The sequence below is a fragment of the Dermochelys coriacea genome, chromosome 13 (assembly GCF_009764565.3).
Source record: "Dermochelys coriacea isolate rDerCor1 chromosome 13, rDerCor1.pri.v4, whole genome shotgun sequence".
NCBI classification, from domain to species: Eukaryota; Metazoa; Chordata; order Testudines; family Dermochelyidae; genus Dermochelys; species Dermochelys coriacea.
The window spans coordinates 16423866-16440755 of NC_050080.1; the positions used below are offsets into that span (position 1 = coordinate 16423866).

At 38.6% G+C, this 16890-nt stretch overlaps 1 protein-coding gene across 4 annotated transcripts in view; it reads right to left on the reverse strand.

The window, feature by feature from the left end:
* The window catches only part of PTPN1 (protein tyrosine phosphatase non-receptor type 1), a 61441-nt gene that overhangs the window by 17623 nt on the left and 26928 nt on the right, over positions 1–16890 (reverse strand). Inside the window, exon 1 of one of the 4 annotated variants that reach the window (XM_038369036.2) lies at positions 3247–3352. The exons of the other annotated variants lie outside the window; for them this stretch is intronic. The gene's annotated coding sequence lies outside the window, so the exon portion shown is untranslated. Of the gene's footprint in view, positions 1–3246; positions 3353–16890 lie in introns of those variants that run through there. 4 annotated transcript variants of the gene reach the window in all.

Genomic DNA, 16890 nt, shown 5'->3' on the forward strand with positions numbered 1-16890 from the left:
TTTAGTATTCTATATGTCACCATTTCATAAGTCTGTATTAACAGCCCAAAACTGCAGTCATGCCTAGTTAAGTTAATTTGGATTCTTATCTCGAGGCATTGCATCCGATGAAGTGAGCTGTAGCTCACGAAAGCTTATGCTCAAATAAATTTGTTAGTCTCTAAGGTGCCACAAGTACTCCTTTTCTTTTTTCAAGTCATCAGCAAGCTGTTCTGGAGCTGCAAATGACAAAAGGGGTTCTTTGCACTCAGTGCATACTCTACATAAAAGCAAGGATGCCATTCCCCAAGCTAATACTGACAGAATCATCCAGCTCTTCCTCCAGCCTTTTTTCAGATGTGGCTAACAGCTCAAGCCTCTGAGAGAAACTCAGAGGAAATAAATCAGCACAATACTGCCCAACTTGAACATAAACCCTTATTTATAGGAATTGGGCAGACATACACATCATATGCTGCATAAGAGTACAACCTGTACGAATGTTGTTACCAGGACCATCAGAGAAAAGATCATGTCATTCATTGTAGATTATTATTTTTATTTTTTTAAAAACACACTGAGGCTGCAACAAAATCTGAATGAAAACTGCAGGAAATGCACTCGCTGCAGAGTTCAGATTTAGCTATTATAAGGCAAATTACGGAGTCCTGAGAGAGTGTGTGTAAAAAAAAAAAAATGTACAGTTTAGCATGGCTCAAAGGCCATCCAAAAATACTAAAGACATTAGGGCAAATTTATCCCTTTCCACTAGGGTTGAATTTGAGACACTCTGATTTATGTGGTTAATCAAATTAAACTAAATTTTACAGTAAGAAATTTACATTTTTAGGATCATATCCTCAGCTGGTTAAACTGGTGTAGCTCCCTGACATAGCAGAGCAAACATCAATTTTTGCCAGCTGAGGATAAGGCCCTTCGAATTTGGACCAAATCAGACTGGTACTCTATGATTTTGCAGAGCGGTAACCTTAAGTAGACAGAGAAGTGCTAAATCATAGGAATGTTTGTGTCCAAAGTGGCCTACCAACTGCAAGCATTCAATTCCTTCCCCTCCCCATAGATTTAGCAGCAATCTCCGAGTATGTTGTACAGACTATATTGTGTGACGAGTTATATTTTATAACTACTTGCCCCAAATTAGTACAGTGATCTGACACAGCTCCTTGCTGAATAGGGCTGGACATCAGCTGCTATCTTTTTATAACTTAACACATGGCTGCCTGTAATTCTGATGGAGAATATAGGTTACCAGTATGATGAATGTAGTCTCAACTTCAGCAGTACAACATCCCAGGAACATGAAGCCCCGGCAACTTACACACATCATAGATTGGTCATTTTTTATTTTAGTTTTTGCTACCATGCACAAATTGAAGTAACAAGACCAAAAAGGGAACGGCAAAAAAGATTTTATAAATCTACTCCCCACAGAACCTACATAGTCTTTTTAAGCATAAAGACGACTTGAGGTCCATATGTAAAGAAATCAACATGTAATGTAAGCAAAAAAGTCTATATGGTTTTATTAATTCAATCCAATATATAAAGCAGAGGCATTAACCTGCCTTGTGCCATTGTAAGCTAATAATGGCTCTTAAGTATCTAGACTGCTAACATCAGCTTTTTTTTACATTTTACAGAAGAATTGCAATGATGCTTCAGTCACACAAAGGAACTTTAACTGATAGAAGATACTCTCTACCCTCCCCAAGAACTCATTGCCACAAATATCACTGAAGCCAAGCGTTCAGTAAAGTTAAAAAGTATTAGACATTGATATAGCCTATAATAATATTCATAGATATAGGAAAAAATCCTATACAAATGACAAAGCTGCTGCCGCTCACTGGGGGTGGAAGTTTTTTTTTGTCAGCAGGAGAGCTCTCTCCTGCCAACAAACAGCAGCTACACCGCAAGTCTTTTAGCAGCATAGCTGTAGTGGCACAGCTGTGTCTCTAAAAGATGCGTCATGTAGACAAAGGCTTAATAAAGTCAGTGATCTCTTTTCAATTCCCAAGGTTGGAAAATATGCTAAATTTGCATTGCCTTAAGAAACTGTATGAAAGCTAGGTCAAACAGATGAGTTTGCTATTTAGATCTGAAGGCAGGAAGTTAATAGCTGCTCTTGTTTTGCCTGATTGGGTATGTCTATACCCCTGGCTGGCCCATGCCAGTTGACTCAGGTTCATGAAGCTCAGGCTTAAGGGCTGTTTAATTGCAGTGTAGATATTTGGGCTCAGGCTGCAGCCCAACTGTCTACACCGTAATTAAACGGCCCTTAAGCCTGAGCCAGCGGGTGTGGGTCTAACTGCAGTGTAGACATATCTGTTGTGGTAAATCACTGTCACGGAGGGGGATACTTTCTCTCAGGTAGCTCAAGAAACCCCTGGAGAGCTTTCGAAGTCTGTTCTTACTTTGAACTGGATTCTACACTAAATGGGGAGCCAATGCAGTGAATGGAGCACCGCAGTGAAGTGTCCATAGGAACCTGTGATGCTAATAACTGTCCTGAAAAAAACCCCAATTAGTCCACACGGCTTCATTCTAAATCTAGCAAATTGCATAAAATAGTCAATCTTGAAAGTCATGAATGCATGGATTTCAGGAGCCAGATATATTTCTGATGGTAGTGGGTGGTGGTTTTTTTTTTTTGTTTTTTTTTTGGTGCAGTGGTAGCTCTTTGTGCAGCCAATGGTAATGAGAAGTACCGCAGAACACAAAGTGACTTAATCATAGCACAGATGCCCTCAGTGGAGGGGTTATTAAAAAGGAAAGTCCTCTTCTGGCAAAGTTATTACATAAAATTGTCCACTCTAGGGTTTCTTGCACCTTTCTCTGAAGCTTCTGGTATTGGCCACTGTCAGAGATCAGTTACCAGATTGGCAATTTCAAAATGTGTCAGTCCTAGGGTAGTATAATCTACGTAGGAAGCCACAGTAAAAGAAAAAAAAAAAGTACTCTTTCAAAAATTCAAAACATGCAAGTGCCATGTCAGAGTGACTCAAAGTCAATGTCAGTATAATAAATGAAAGGCTGGTAGATGAATACAGGGATTGATAAGGATAATTAACACTTTCTTGAATTACATTTATATGGTGCTTCTACAGTGTGACTATCATTTTAAAAGGGAAGCATAACACAATTTAAAATGTCATGCATTATAAAAACTTGACGATTAGAACTGAAAATCAGTTTTACGAAGTTAAATCTTCTGGTTCTGAGTACGACTCATTTGATAGCACTCACCTCATGGGTTTAAGTCCTGTACCCACCACAGATATTTCAGGGCAGTAACTTGTAGCTTTGGAAGAGGAAGTCAGTTGAAATGCTGTACTTCAGATGAGACAAATCAATGTTTTTCTGCCCATTTCTGATCTAGATCTATCATAATGATAGAGGTAAAAGTTAAAGATCTTTCTGTGCTTTTTCAAGAGGGGAGAGCAGCTCTCAACTACGTTAGGGGCCAATTGGGCCTCAGGACTCGGTAAGTGGAAAAGTCATTTAGAGTCAACTTTCCCCTTCCTCCTCAAACTGAGAACATTTTGGTCAGATCAGGGTTTCTGGACCCTAGTACCATTAGCAGCTTTACAAAATACCATAAAGCTATGTAGCCCCAAACATTGAATTAAGTCACTATGTATAATCAAGTTCAGCTTTTTCCATTTTAGTTTTAGGCCACCTGCTCCACTAAGTTTATAGTGCGCTTCATCAGAATACGTCAAGAGTGCTTTACATGCATCCTTATTTTATAGGCAGGAAACCGAGCCACAGAAAAATTAAGTTCCACATTCACATAGGTATTTAGGGTCCTAACTTCCACTGGATTTCAAATTAGGAGCCTACATACCTTTGTGGATCTGTCAGCAATCATTCAGGTACATTGTATTCATAATCATATGGTGGATATCACCTGCTTGCAAGCATTCGTGTGTCAGTATTTACAACTCATATTACGGGGAGGGGGGGGAACGGGCTTGGTCCAAAGTCTACTGATTTCAATGGTTTGCATCTGACCTTAAGTCTGTAGATAGCGTGATTAATGGGTAAAATGAAAAAAATATATTTACCCATAAACCCTTTGGGAAAATAATTTCCGTGCAGCATAGGATAAGAGGTCCTCCGTTATATTGTCACACTGCCTGTCTACCTCTGGGAAACAGCAGTTGCCAAAACCCTATGAGCACAGCTACAGTGAGCCATAGTAGTCTGGTCTACACTGAAGTAATCACATATTTAACATTTAAAGCTTCCTTAATGCTTTTACTAATCAGCACAACACTAATCTCAAAATGAACGCATTTTACTTAAAATAATCAATTTCCTGATCTCCACTTACTGATACAGGTGCCACGAAGAAGAGCAGCACAATAAAATAAGTCACAATTAGAAGTTAAGGGAAAGCTGCTGCTCTTTGGAATGCTCTTTTGCTAGGTGACTTCATACAGTACATTGCTTTTCCCTCCTGACATCACAAGAGAAACAAGTGTTGAGGGGTCCTGTAGAAACAAACAGCTGGATTAATTTAGGGGAAAACCTTTTTAGGCTTAAAAGGGAAAACGCAGGATGTCACAGAACTGAGCACCAGTGACCCTAGTCCTTCTCTAAAGGGAAGACTTGTGAGCCAGAATATGAAGTGAATTATTGTGATAACGCATTCAGGAACACACTGGATGAAACTGACATTCAACCGGTGGGGCAACAAGAGTGGCTTTCCCTTTCTATGCAGACACCTGCCTGATAAATGTGTTAACCAGACTTCAGTAGCCCTGATGTAAAATTCTTTAGGAATATAGCTTTGGACCACATACTGGTTCATTCATTCATAGATATTAAAGCCAGAAGGAACCATTATGATCTAATCTGACCTGTATAAACACAGCTTATAAAATTCCATCCAGATTCATGAATAAAGCTGTAGAAGTTGTACAATTGAATAAAATGTTCACATCACTTTCTAGGACACTGGTTATAGAGATTTGCTTGTTCATACATCTGGGAACTAAGTAAGCCAGTGGGTGTGTACTTACATTTCTCAAGAGTTCTGTGTAGGGCTGGCTGAGCAAGTGATTGCTCCATGAGGTTAAGAAATTGTAATCACAGACCTACAACATGGTTTTCCTAGAAAGCCCCTTGCCGATTCAGTACTATGTGCGCAATTTGAAACAGGCTGTAGTGATGCAGTATAAGCAGGACTTCCATGTCTACAGTCAGTTGGCTGTGGTTGCTGAAACGCACAGCCACCAGAAGGCATAAACTAGGCTGGAACGTGCCATTAAATTATGTCAGCATGAAGGAAAGGGCTTTAAAGAAACCTATACCCATTCTGATTACCCTAACAATCAGACATCCCTAAGCGAGGGTTTTGTTGTGCACCATGAATAAGGTGCAACTGGTCGTTTTTTTTTTTTTTTTTTTTTTTTTTAAAAAGTAGACCCACACTTTAGAGGATTGTAATTTACAAAACCTGTATTGGCTGCTGTGATGGGGTGACTAACCCACACATGTGGTGAAAGGGTTAATGTCGGCCTGGCCTAACTAATGATGGAACCCATCTGGGAATGGGCTGGGTGGTGCTATAAACAAAGGACACATGAAGCAGAAAGGGGCTGCAAGGAGAAACTTTGAGGTTACACTCCTGATAGTAGGGAATGGAGAGATCTATAAAGGAACAAAAAGCTCTTACACAGAGTGAGGAGAAAAGCCAGAGACAGGCTTCATCGAACAAAGTCCAGGGGGTGGCAGCAAGAGGGTATAGTGTAGAGGATGAAACTGGGTTCCCCTACCTGCCTCTGCTAAGGTGATGGGAAGCTCTTAAGATATGGGCTGCTAGAAACTTTGAGGGAAGGTTCCAAAACCCAAGGGTGACAGATTAGATGGAAGGACCAGGGTTAATTTATTTATTTATGCTAGATTTTGTCAGCCTGAATGGAGTGTGACTAAAGCATGAGTCATAAGAGGTGGACCACTGAGGGACCGGCATGACTGTTGGCAAGGGGTGCTAGACAGGAGAGCTACTACACCATACCCATGCTTTAAGGATGCATTCTAGCAGTGAGTCAACTCTTCTACACCCCCAAGAATTATGTAAATTAGGTAACTAGTTCATCTGAAGACACATTCTGAATTCTGATCATTTGGGTGAGCACTTAGCAACACAAATGTAAAACATTTGGGCCAAGATTTATAAGTTGCAATTTGGGAACCTCTAGGTAGTAAGGGCAAGAAGGGGGAAAACAGGATTAACTAGTTTTATTGAAAGACACTAGCTGTATAGGAGCCTGATATATGATTGAAAGTAAAAAAAAACAACCCTAAATGCACAACTTTAAAATGAGGGTAGAATTAAAGTTATATGAGCTACCCTAAATCTGGCATTTCCTAACCGTCAAGTGTTTGACTTTGCCACCTGAACAAGATTTTATTTATCTTAAAGAGAAGGTTAAGGAGAGACTTGATCACAATCCAAGTATCTACACAGGGAACAGATATTTCATAATGGGCTCTTCAATCTAGTGGATAAAAGTCTAACAAGACTCAATGCCTACAAGTGGAAAATAGACAAATTCAGACTGGAAATAAGGAATATTTAACAGTGAGGGTAATTAATCATTGAAACAATTTACCAAAGATTTTTGGCAGATTCTCCATTAATCGGCAATTCTAAAATCAAAGGAGGAGGTTTTTCTAAAAAAAGACATACTCTAGTTCGAATAGGAATTATTTTGGGGAAGTTCTGTAGCCTGTGTTATACAGGCAGTCAGACTAGATAATCAGAGTGGTCCCTTCTGGCTTTGGGAACTATGAACACTTAATATATTTACATACAAAAAACATTTAAGCAAAAGAAAAAAAAAGCTGGAGAACTGAAGTCAGTGGAGCTATGTAGACTTTACACCAGCTGAGGATCTGACAATTTGGCAGTCCCTATATATTACCACCTTTCAACCTTTTAAAAAAAAAAATCAAATTATGCTTTTGATCACTTGTAGTGAAGGCTCTTTTTTTAAAAAAGACAACGTCAATGAAGGTCTAATAGACTAAAAGTTATATGGATGTCTTCAAAATTTAAATAAATTAGGTTAAAACATGAAAAATAAGACTAAGAACGTAAGATGTTCACAACAGGTGGCAGGAATACATTGTTAAGCTAGTTCAAAAGGCTCATAAGATGATAGCTGAACAGGAAACAAAACTAAAACAGGTTTTTGTTTTCTTTTTTTTCTTTTTTTTTTTTTTAAATCTTGCTTCTCCCCTCTTCCTCACTTGCACAACTCTGTTTCCTATTCAACAACTCTCTTCACTGCTCCTGAAGTGAGCATGAGGGAAAAATATTGGAGGTGGAGGCTGAAAAACAAAATGGCTCTGACAAGTATTTTTGCAGAGGAAAAGCTTTTACTATTTACAGTATCAAGCAAGAATCAGTGCCAGGAAACAAACCACAGTCTTATTACAGTGTCAAGATGTAAGTCAGTTAATTCACCTCCTATGCAGTTTAGAGAAGGGAAATAAACCGTAAAGATCAGATACAGATCTTAAGTTCCCCAAAGACTGGAGGTTTTCAGATCCAGTATTTTGGCTCAGGCTCACCTCTCGTGTATTGGGTACATTTGAAAATCCAGATATCTATTTAGCTCCTGAGGTAGTTTCTGCATTAGTCTGTACAGCAAATTCAGATCCAGATTTAGGAAGAAAATTTAGTTTTTACAATTTTTGCACAGTGGTGTTTGGATTTCATTAACAATAGTTTTTATATGAACTAAAAATTTTGTTCTCCCTGACCCTTAGGACATTTCAACCTTTTATAGGATGACATTTCAAGAGAGTTGCTACATAACATTTTAACTCCTGGACTGACAAGCGACAGCGTCAACTTCTTACTGACAGCCTTTGTTATTTATACAAGGACATGACCAAAACCAAATGTTCTCTGATAACATATGTAGCCTTTTTGCAAATTAAAATATTTTTGTGAAAAGTGCTTGAGGAAAAAAAAAATAAGCACCTGACAAGAGGCTTCTCCCAGATCCTTTAAGACAATGAAACCAGATGTTCTGGCTGCACACTCAGAGTACAATCAAGATGGTAATCTTTCCAGAGCTAGGACTCTCATTGTGTATGAGCTATAACAGAACAGTAGATGGCCCTGGAATGAATACAGAGATGCAATTCAGTGGAGAGATTCTGATGACATAACTGATGGAAGAGGAACTGTGGAGCGACTTCATCTTTTGTGTTCACCCAAGGTCATTTTTATATTACACATTTACATATATATAGATATATAGACACACACACACAAAATTACTTTACACTGAAGTACGTTTTATACATTTGAAATTAACCTTAAAGGATTAAGGGAAAGTAGGAATTAGAGTGCCAGACTCCACTGTACCTTTAATATTTTATATGTTTAAAATGGTATAGAACAGGAGTTCTCAACCTTTTTCTTTCTGAGGCTCCCCCTCCCCCAACATCCTATAAAAGCTCCACAGCCCCACTGTGCCACAACAACTATTTTTCTGCGTATAAAAGCCAGGGCCTGCCTCGGGGGTGGCAAGTAGGGCAACTACCCAGGGCCCCACACCACAAGGGGCACCACAATGCTAAGTTGCTCAGGCTTTACCTTCAGCCCTGAATGGTGGAGCTCGGGGCCCCGTGATGCAGTCCCATGTGGTGGGGCTTCGTCTCTCTGCCCTGGGTCCTAGCAAGTCTAATGCCAGCCATGCTTGGTGGACTCCATGAATTCTACTCACAGCCCCACAGAGGAAGGCCCTGGACTGACAGCCCCGGTTGAGAACCGCTGGTATAGAACATATCTATGTATATATAAAATTGGGACTAATAGTTTGGGACAAACCAGGCTTTAAATTCTCAGATTATTTCCCAAAGCCCTTCACCCCCATGTTATAAAAACCTCCAGCTCAGGGCTCCGGCCTCCAGGTTTCAGGCCCACCAGGGGAGGAGCGGGGGAAGAAGAGGAGCCACCAGGGCTCAGAATTATTTACCAGAGCTCTGCTCTGGCCGAATTTAAGCCCTGGGAAACAGATTTTAGTTTTTTAAATCAAATAGTTAATTATCTTTTCCAAAAATCCAATCTATTAGCTAAGAGCAAGTGACCATTTAAAAAACATGACAAAATAGGACTACTCCCCCTCACTGGCTTTGCAGGAACTCAATATTTGTGAAAATTGAGCGGATGATATTTTTGGTATCAGAAACCTAGAAAAAGTGCATGCATTTTTTAAAGTTAGCAGGGTGGTGATATTTTATTTGCATTTTGAAACAAATGTTCTGCACAATTGCATCCAATACTAAAAAGAATGAGCCTGGTGTTCAGTAAAGCAACTGGAAACTTAATTCTCACTCTGCAAAAATTGACACAACTAACACAGTCATACTCCGTTTCTCAGCAAAGATGAAGAGTGGCACAGTGAGGTTCCAAATACACTTACCAGAACACTATCAACCTAGCAAAACTAAACTACATAGTTCATTTGGTTTTGTCAAAGATATGTCTTGGGACGTAGTATTTTGTTCGCTAATTCAAAAATCTAATACATAATAGAGGTCTAGTGATTTTTCTATTATACATTTTCAAAACTTGGACTTCAAATGCTTTAAGTTCTCCTACATAGGTCTAAACTTTCTAGAACTGAACTGCAGCCTTATAGTATTGATTGACAGACATCTGAATTTTAAGTATTGGAAGTGTATTGTATTTAAAAATCCTGAAAAATTTCATCCTTGCATTATAAAGCTATATAGTGGACTACATAGAATAGGCAAAAAGAAAAGGAGTACTTGTGGCACCTTAAGAGACAAGTACTCCTTTTCTTTTTGCGAATACAGACTAACACGGCTGCTACTCTGAAACCTGTACATAGAATATGGTCTCTTTAAAGGTTAGAGATATGATAATCTTGTTCAAATAGTTTCAAGCATTGTTCTAGAGCAAGGGCAGGAGATTGCAAAGTTGAAAAAATGCTTGATTTGGTTGTGTGCATAGGCTTTGCCACTAATCTGTTTACATTAAACAATGTTAGCAAGAATCTCCAACTATTTAAAAATTCTCTTTAAATATAAAAATTTCACTTACCAACATCTTTTATACACAAAAAATAATAAAAAGAAGAAACCTCTAACTGTATATTCAAATGCACCAGAGTTTGCAGCAGTCAAGGACCAGTTTTTAGCAACAGAAATAATAGAATAAACATAGCACCAACACTCTGAAGTATGGGCTTAATCTAAAATTCACTGAAGTTAATGGAAAGAGATCCTTTGAGGAATAACAACTATTGATCATGCAATGCCAACTACCTAGGTTACATGTATATTGTCATAAGAAATGGGAATTGCAGCTGTCAAACTTTATACAATGAGAACTGTTTCAAAAGCAACTGAATTACAGAAAAGAAGTTCGTATACTCTTTAATAGACAAGTTCTTTCTGAAATCTATGGAAGGTGCCACAAATGGTCATATCTGCTGCCTTGTTCTGAATTAAAGGAGAGATCTAATTTTTTCAATATGTTGGGGCTATCTGTTCTACTCTGAAACAGCACTAAAAAAAGTAGATAACCTTTTAAAAACCTAGAAACTAGGAGACGTTTTTACCTGCCTTAAGATTTCATATGAACTGACACTGCTTTTATCAAATCTACTCTCTTGGGCATACTCAACCATTTACTTCTTTCAGAAGAGAGGGTTATCAGTATTGCCTATAACTTAAACAAAATAAATTCACAAGAATAAAAAAAATCATTTCATGTATTTGTGGTCAATATAGCCATTGTTTCAGTTCCTATGTTCTTCACAGCTTAAGAACAAAAAGGTTTTCCTATAATAAGGCACATGAGTAGCCTCAAAACTGATCTTTCATCACACTGAAGTAAACCTGAAACTGTAACAGTGTAAGCAAAACTACTTCCAATTTTTGGTGCAAAGAATATTTCAAGGTATTTCAAGTGTTTAGACTGAGTTTGAATCATTAAAACAAGGACCACCACACAGTAAGCACTGAGCTATTTTGAAATTCTATTCGTCTCCGTTCTTACACTGAACTCATCACTGAGTGCCTTCCAGAACTGCATTAAGCTGCATCTCTGCTATTTATCTCATGCTCTCCCTGGGGGAGAAGTGTGTGGACTGTTTTCTTTTGCAATATTGTAAAAATTTGCTTTTGCTTTCATGTTGCCACGTTTGTTAGAGAAGGCAAGGCCAAAGAAATTCAGCTTGTACTCAGAGTGGAAGGTGGTGAGCTTTGATGGTCCCCAAAAATCTGGCCATTTATTTTGGTACTTAAGAGAATGCTGACCTACTCTGAAAATCTGGACTGGATTGTGGGAGCCGAGTCCTTTTGAAAAATTCTGGCCTAGATAAACAAAACAAATAAAAAAAAGCATGGAGTATGCTCATTCCATGTGAACATGAACTAGCTGTATTTTACGTTAACGTTACAGGAATTACTCTACCATTTCTGTTTGGATTCTAATCTCATACTTTTACAAGACTTGATAACAACGAAATTTAAGAAACCCCCTAAAGGGACTGTGCGAAGATGAAAAATAAATAAATCGCTTATGTTTTGTTAAAGTCACAAGTTTCACCTTGGTCATAAATCAATATGCAGAAAATGAATCAGCCTAGTCTGATTTCTTGTAATTGATTTCAGTATATTGAAACCACTACATACAAGGCTTTGAACCACAAAAGGGTTCCTGTAAATGAACACAAACACAGTAATTAAATCCTGTTTCATGAGCAGTCTTCCTCTTTCACATGCAACTTACCTAAGTTTTAGGTGTACACAGTACTTTACAGATACAAAACCAGTAAAGATCTAATGCAAGCATTAGGTTGCATGCAAGGTAAAAGGCATGTGTAACGCTATTTAAAAAAATAAAAATATATAAAAAAAAGAGCACACTGCAGTGAGTTTCAGAGCCTGGGGTCAACTGACTCAGGATCTCAGAACAGGGCTAAAAATAGCAGCGTAGACATGACTGGGCTCTGAAACCTGGCGAGGGGGGGGGTGGGTCTCAGAGCCTGAGCTCCAGTCCAAATGGGAATGTCTACACTGCTATTTTTAGCTTGACAGCACAAGACCAAACCAAACCAGTTGATCCGTGCTCTGAGACTGGCTTCCACAAGTTTTTCTTTTTTTGGGAGGGGGTTTCCAGATGGGGTAAGGAGCAGTGTAGATAAACTCACAGTTGAATGCGTTATTCGTAAAGCCGGTTTTGAGACTTTTCAATGTTATCTCAAAGGAGTGCAGAACTGCGACATTAGCATACAAACTCTATTCTGGGGTTGCAGCACTTGGGATATTTCATTTCATTAAGGGAATAATTAGCACACCCCCAGTTTCCTGTAAAGGCTCCTTATTATTGGCATGCAGCATTTAAAACAGCCACGAGCTCCTGCTCACATAGCAATACCTTGGAGACCTGTTGCAAGTTTCCTCCATCTTACTCCTTCCTGTAAACCAGTGACTCAGACCTCATTGGTTCAGGAGCCAAATTAGCAATCAATATTACCCTTAGTGCCACAGTAGTGTGAATTCATCATTTCATTTATTATTTTTATATTATATTTATATATATAGGGTTGCTAACTTTCCAGGAGTGTCCTGGAGTCTCCAGGAATGAAAGATTAAATATTATGTCATGTGATGAAACCTCCAGGAATACGTTCAACCAGAATTCGCAACTCTCTATTTTATTCTCATAGCGAAAATGATGGACCAAACATCCTGACTGGTTGTTAATTAAAATCACACACTGGTTTTAATATCACGAGCTGCAAAGAGACATTAAAAAGCCACTTGTGGCTGGCAAGCCTCAGTCTAAGGCCTGGTCTACACGGGGGAGGGGGGGGAAAATCGATTTAAGATATGCAACTTCAGCTACGAGAATAGCATAGCTGAAGTCGACATATCTTAGATATAGACTTAGAATCACTTATTTCGCATCACAGGATCAATGGCTGCCACTCCCCCGTCGACTCCGCTTCTGCCTCTCACCGTGGTGGAACTCCGGAGTCGACAGCAAAGCTATTGGGGATCGATTTATCACGTCTACACTAGAGGTGATAAATCGATCACTACCCACCGATCCAGTAGGTAGTGTAGACATGGCCTGAGCATCACTGCTTTAAATCCTTTGCTCTGCACTGGTTTGCCAAAGTTTCCATCCTGGTAAATTGGCTCCTCCACCGTGAAAAATCCTGCAGATGGCAGCCAAGCTAGTTACCCTTTATTGTTTTTGAATCACATCTTCCCAAATGACATAGCAATTGCCTTAAATTGCAATTGCAGCCCTTTGATTACCTGCATATTACAAAATCAAACCATGGAAACCCAGGTTTTTGCATTATTGTTTTGGAATTTAAAATAGCCCTGGCATATTTATGACAGTAAGACAAATGTGTCTTGTTCCCTCCGTTGATATTTTGGCTCCAAATAGATTCCTGGGAGCTGGCTTCCACACCGTCTCAGCACTCAGCCTCTTCAACTGAGAAACCTCTCTGAAGTAAAATTGTGGACTTTTTCATCTGCAAATAAAGCAGGAATACTGAAGATGCTTGACTCTCCTTTTTTGATCTAAACACTTCCAGAAACTTCCCAGCTGAACAACATGCCTTTATGTGGGTATGCAGCCAGTCTGTAATGCGTGAATATTTACATTGACTGACTCATCAATATTTGAAAGAGTGACAATAACTCTAGCTCTCAATCAATTACAGATGTTGATATCCTCAACTTAAGTGATAAAGTGAAACCTAAGTAAGAGGCTTCAAGGCAACCAGATCCAGAGAATTAGCTTTGTGGTCTCATCTTCTGCCCTCAAATACACTGAGTTTAAGAGTGCACTATGTTGTACTTAATGAAACAGACTGAATCCTTGTATTTTACGGTTTCTCAAGCCTTAGTATAAAGATTGCATTTCACATTAGAATATCTGCTTGAAGTTCAGAAAATGGCAAACGAAACTGAACTGTGGTATGTGTGTCCTTTCACCTTTTCCTGGAAAGTATGCTTGTCTTTTAATCAAGTAGCACAGCAGTTTAACTACATAACAGCCAAACACTGCAACCATCAAGACAAAATGTTTCAAGAAAATTTCTAAAACGTGTTTTAAGTCATTTAAAAAAACCAAAAATAAAAAAAATAAAATAAAAAAAGCATACCACCAGCAACTTCAGCATACACTTCAAAGGAAACATTTCCAGCCCCGACTTCCAGACATCCTTTTCGTTTTCAGTTCTTTATGTCCATATTATTTATCAGTTAGTTTGCCAATCTGATTCAATTTACTCTGCACCTAGTAGTACTTCCTGAAATCAACAGTTTATAGCTATTGCAATGAGTAACAGAAGTTATACTACTTCATTCCACAGAAAGGCAGTCAAAGCCCTGCTGAAACCTATCACGGACTGAACTGTGTTTCTGTTTTTAAATATGCTTCGTAGTTTGCATGCCAAGAGGACACAGGCAGTACAGATGTGTGCACATGAGCTTGTACTTTTATTCAGGCCTTTATAGAATATTATAAATGTAAGCATACAACTCATATCCCAAAAATTAAGTGGTCTAGTAAGTTTTAAGAGGTAAAAAACATTAAGTATCTCTGTGCTGGACTTATAAATAAATACATTACACTTGAAGTATAAACACATTGCTATATTATATGGCTGTTTCTTGGACACCTGAATGTCAACTTGTGGAATATGCTGTTACTAGAGTCAAATCTGATTAGAACATTGATGGTTCACCAATCTGAATTCCTCGCTATGAAATTGGAAAGGGGCGGGGGGGGGTAGGGCGCCTTTCTGACAAGTCAAAGTAACTCTTATGAAGCAAGAGTGACCTTTCTAATTAGTTTTGCCAATTCACAAAAGGCTTTACCCTGGTATCATGAGGCTCCTGAAGGCATTAGTTCACCAAATCACCTGTGACTACAGCCAACTGATGCTCCTGAGTTCTTGTTGGCACCATTTGTGCTCTTCAGTTAGATAGACTTTCATCTGTTATTGTCATTAATTCTGATTGAGTTTGTGACGTGAGAGAGATCTTGATCACCATTACTTTAGGGATCTAGCTACTGTGGGAATGCTCCCTTTGGTTGACAGCCATGCAAGAATAATTGTACCCTTCTTTGGTCAGTAGAAGGAGAGGCATTTCTTGGAGTTCTTTTGGCTCTTGTAGGATGTGTCTTCCTAGGTCTCTTGGGAAAAATAAGAGCTTTAGATTTTAATTCTTTCTTCCCCTGACCATTAAGGTTATAGAACAGGATTGTCCTTTGCAGTGGCTGTCAGAGTAGAAAATGAAAAGGATGTCTGAAAGTCAGAGCTGGAAATGTTTCCCTTGAAGTGCCTTGGAGAAATGGGATGAGGAGGGGTCTGGGAGAGCCTAACAGTTGCACTTCTTTAAGATTTTAGGTGTCCCTATATCAGAATCCAAATAAGCAGAAACAAAAGGATTACTACCTGTGGGAGTCAGAACTGCTTTGTCCTTTGAATATCTTGTTTTCTGGGGCTGGCCTAGAAGTCTATTTCTACCATTACAGAGGGGTGCGGTCTAGTATGTTGAGCACATGATTAATCTGTAACTACTGACCTCTGTACTGGATGCCAATTCACTTTTTGGAGGTTGGTTAAATCGTATCTGCCATTCTACAAGAGACAATACGTACTTTGCGGCCTATTATGAGGATTGGAGTGAAGTTTAAGTAAAACTTCAACTAGATCAGTGGTTGTCAACCTATTTACCATTGTGGGCCATGTATGCAGCTCTTTGTGTGTTACTTGGGCTGCATCCACACAATTTTATTTACACATACACACATATACACTACCTGCATGGCCCTGAGGATGTCACGTGGACCGCAGCTGTCTGCTGACTGGACCACAAGCAGCCTGGAGGTTGAGAACCACTTAACTAGATATTCAAAAGTTGCAGCTATGCGTGACTTCCGGAAAGTAAGGAAGTTTTAGGATATTCTCTCCCACATGTTACTAAGGCATGTTAAAACTATACTTAATTTGTAAAAATTCAAAAGACCTAATATAGCCGAACGTGTGACAGCACACACACTTAATAATGATTTATAGTATAGTATGGTTTTGACAGTCTAATTGTGTGTAAAATATTAAAAGCCAAATATGCCATCAGCTAACCAGGACTAGTAAAAATATGTTGTGAATTTATTTTTAATGCTAACTTGCTTCTGACTGGACAGTATCAGAAAGCTTGTAAACTCTTTACACAAAGGCTAAATCTCAAATTAAATGATAAAAGCTTTTCCAAGTTCTTAAACTAGGACAGTTATTTTATAACATTGCACCTTAAAACAGCAGAAAAGATGTTCAAATACCAGGACAGGTGATATTTTATTTTGTTTTAAAATTTGTGTGCTCATCACAGCAGATTTAATATTATTCAGCTCAGAGGGTAACACTACAGAAAAGCATTTTAAAAATAATGTAAATCATTAGCAAGATTTCAAAAGTAGCCTTTTGCACAAGAGGTGTAGGAGTTAAGGTTATCACATGTTTCAGTTCACTCCTCTTCACACACTATTTTAAAACTTAGCAACAAGTCAACACTCCAAATGCTAGTAGCCTCCCATCAGGGGCTTTACTAAGCAAGAGTAAGTTTAATGTATTCATTGCTAAGTTCTCCACTAATGTATTTATAATACAAATTAAAAAAAACCTCTCAAAACAACATTCAGCATAAGGAAAAGAAGGGGAGTGCTACAAATACGTTTAAACAACCTGTTGAAGCAATATAAGTCTATAAAGGCACTCACACTATGGTAATGAGTACGATATATAGTGTCTACTCTAGACAGATGTCTTTCCAACGTTTGTGTATACCACCAGATGT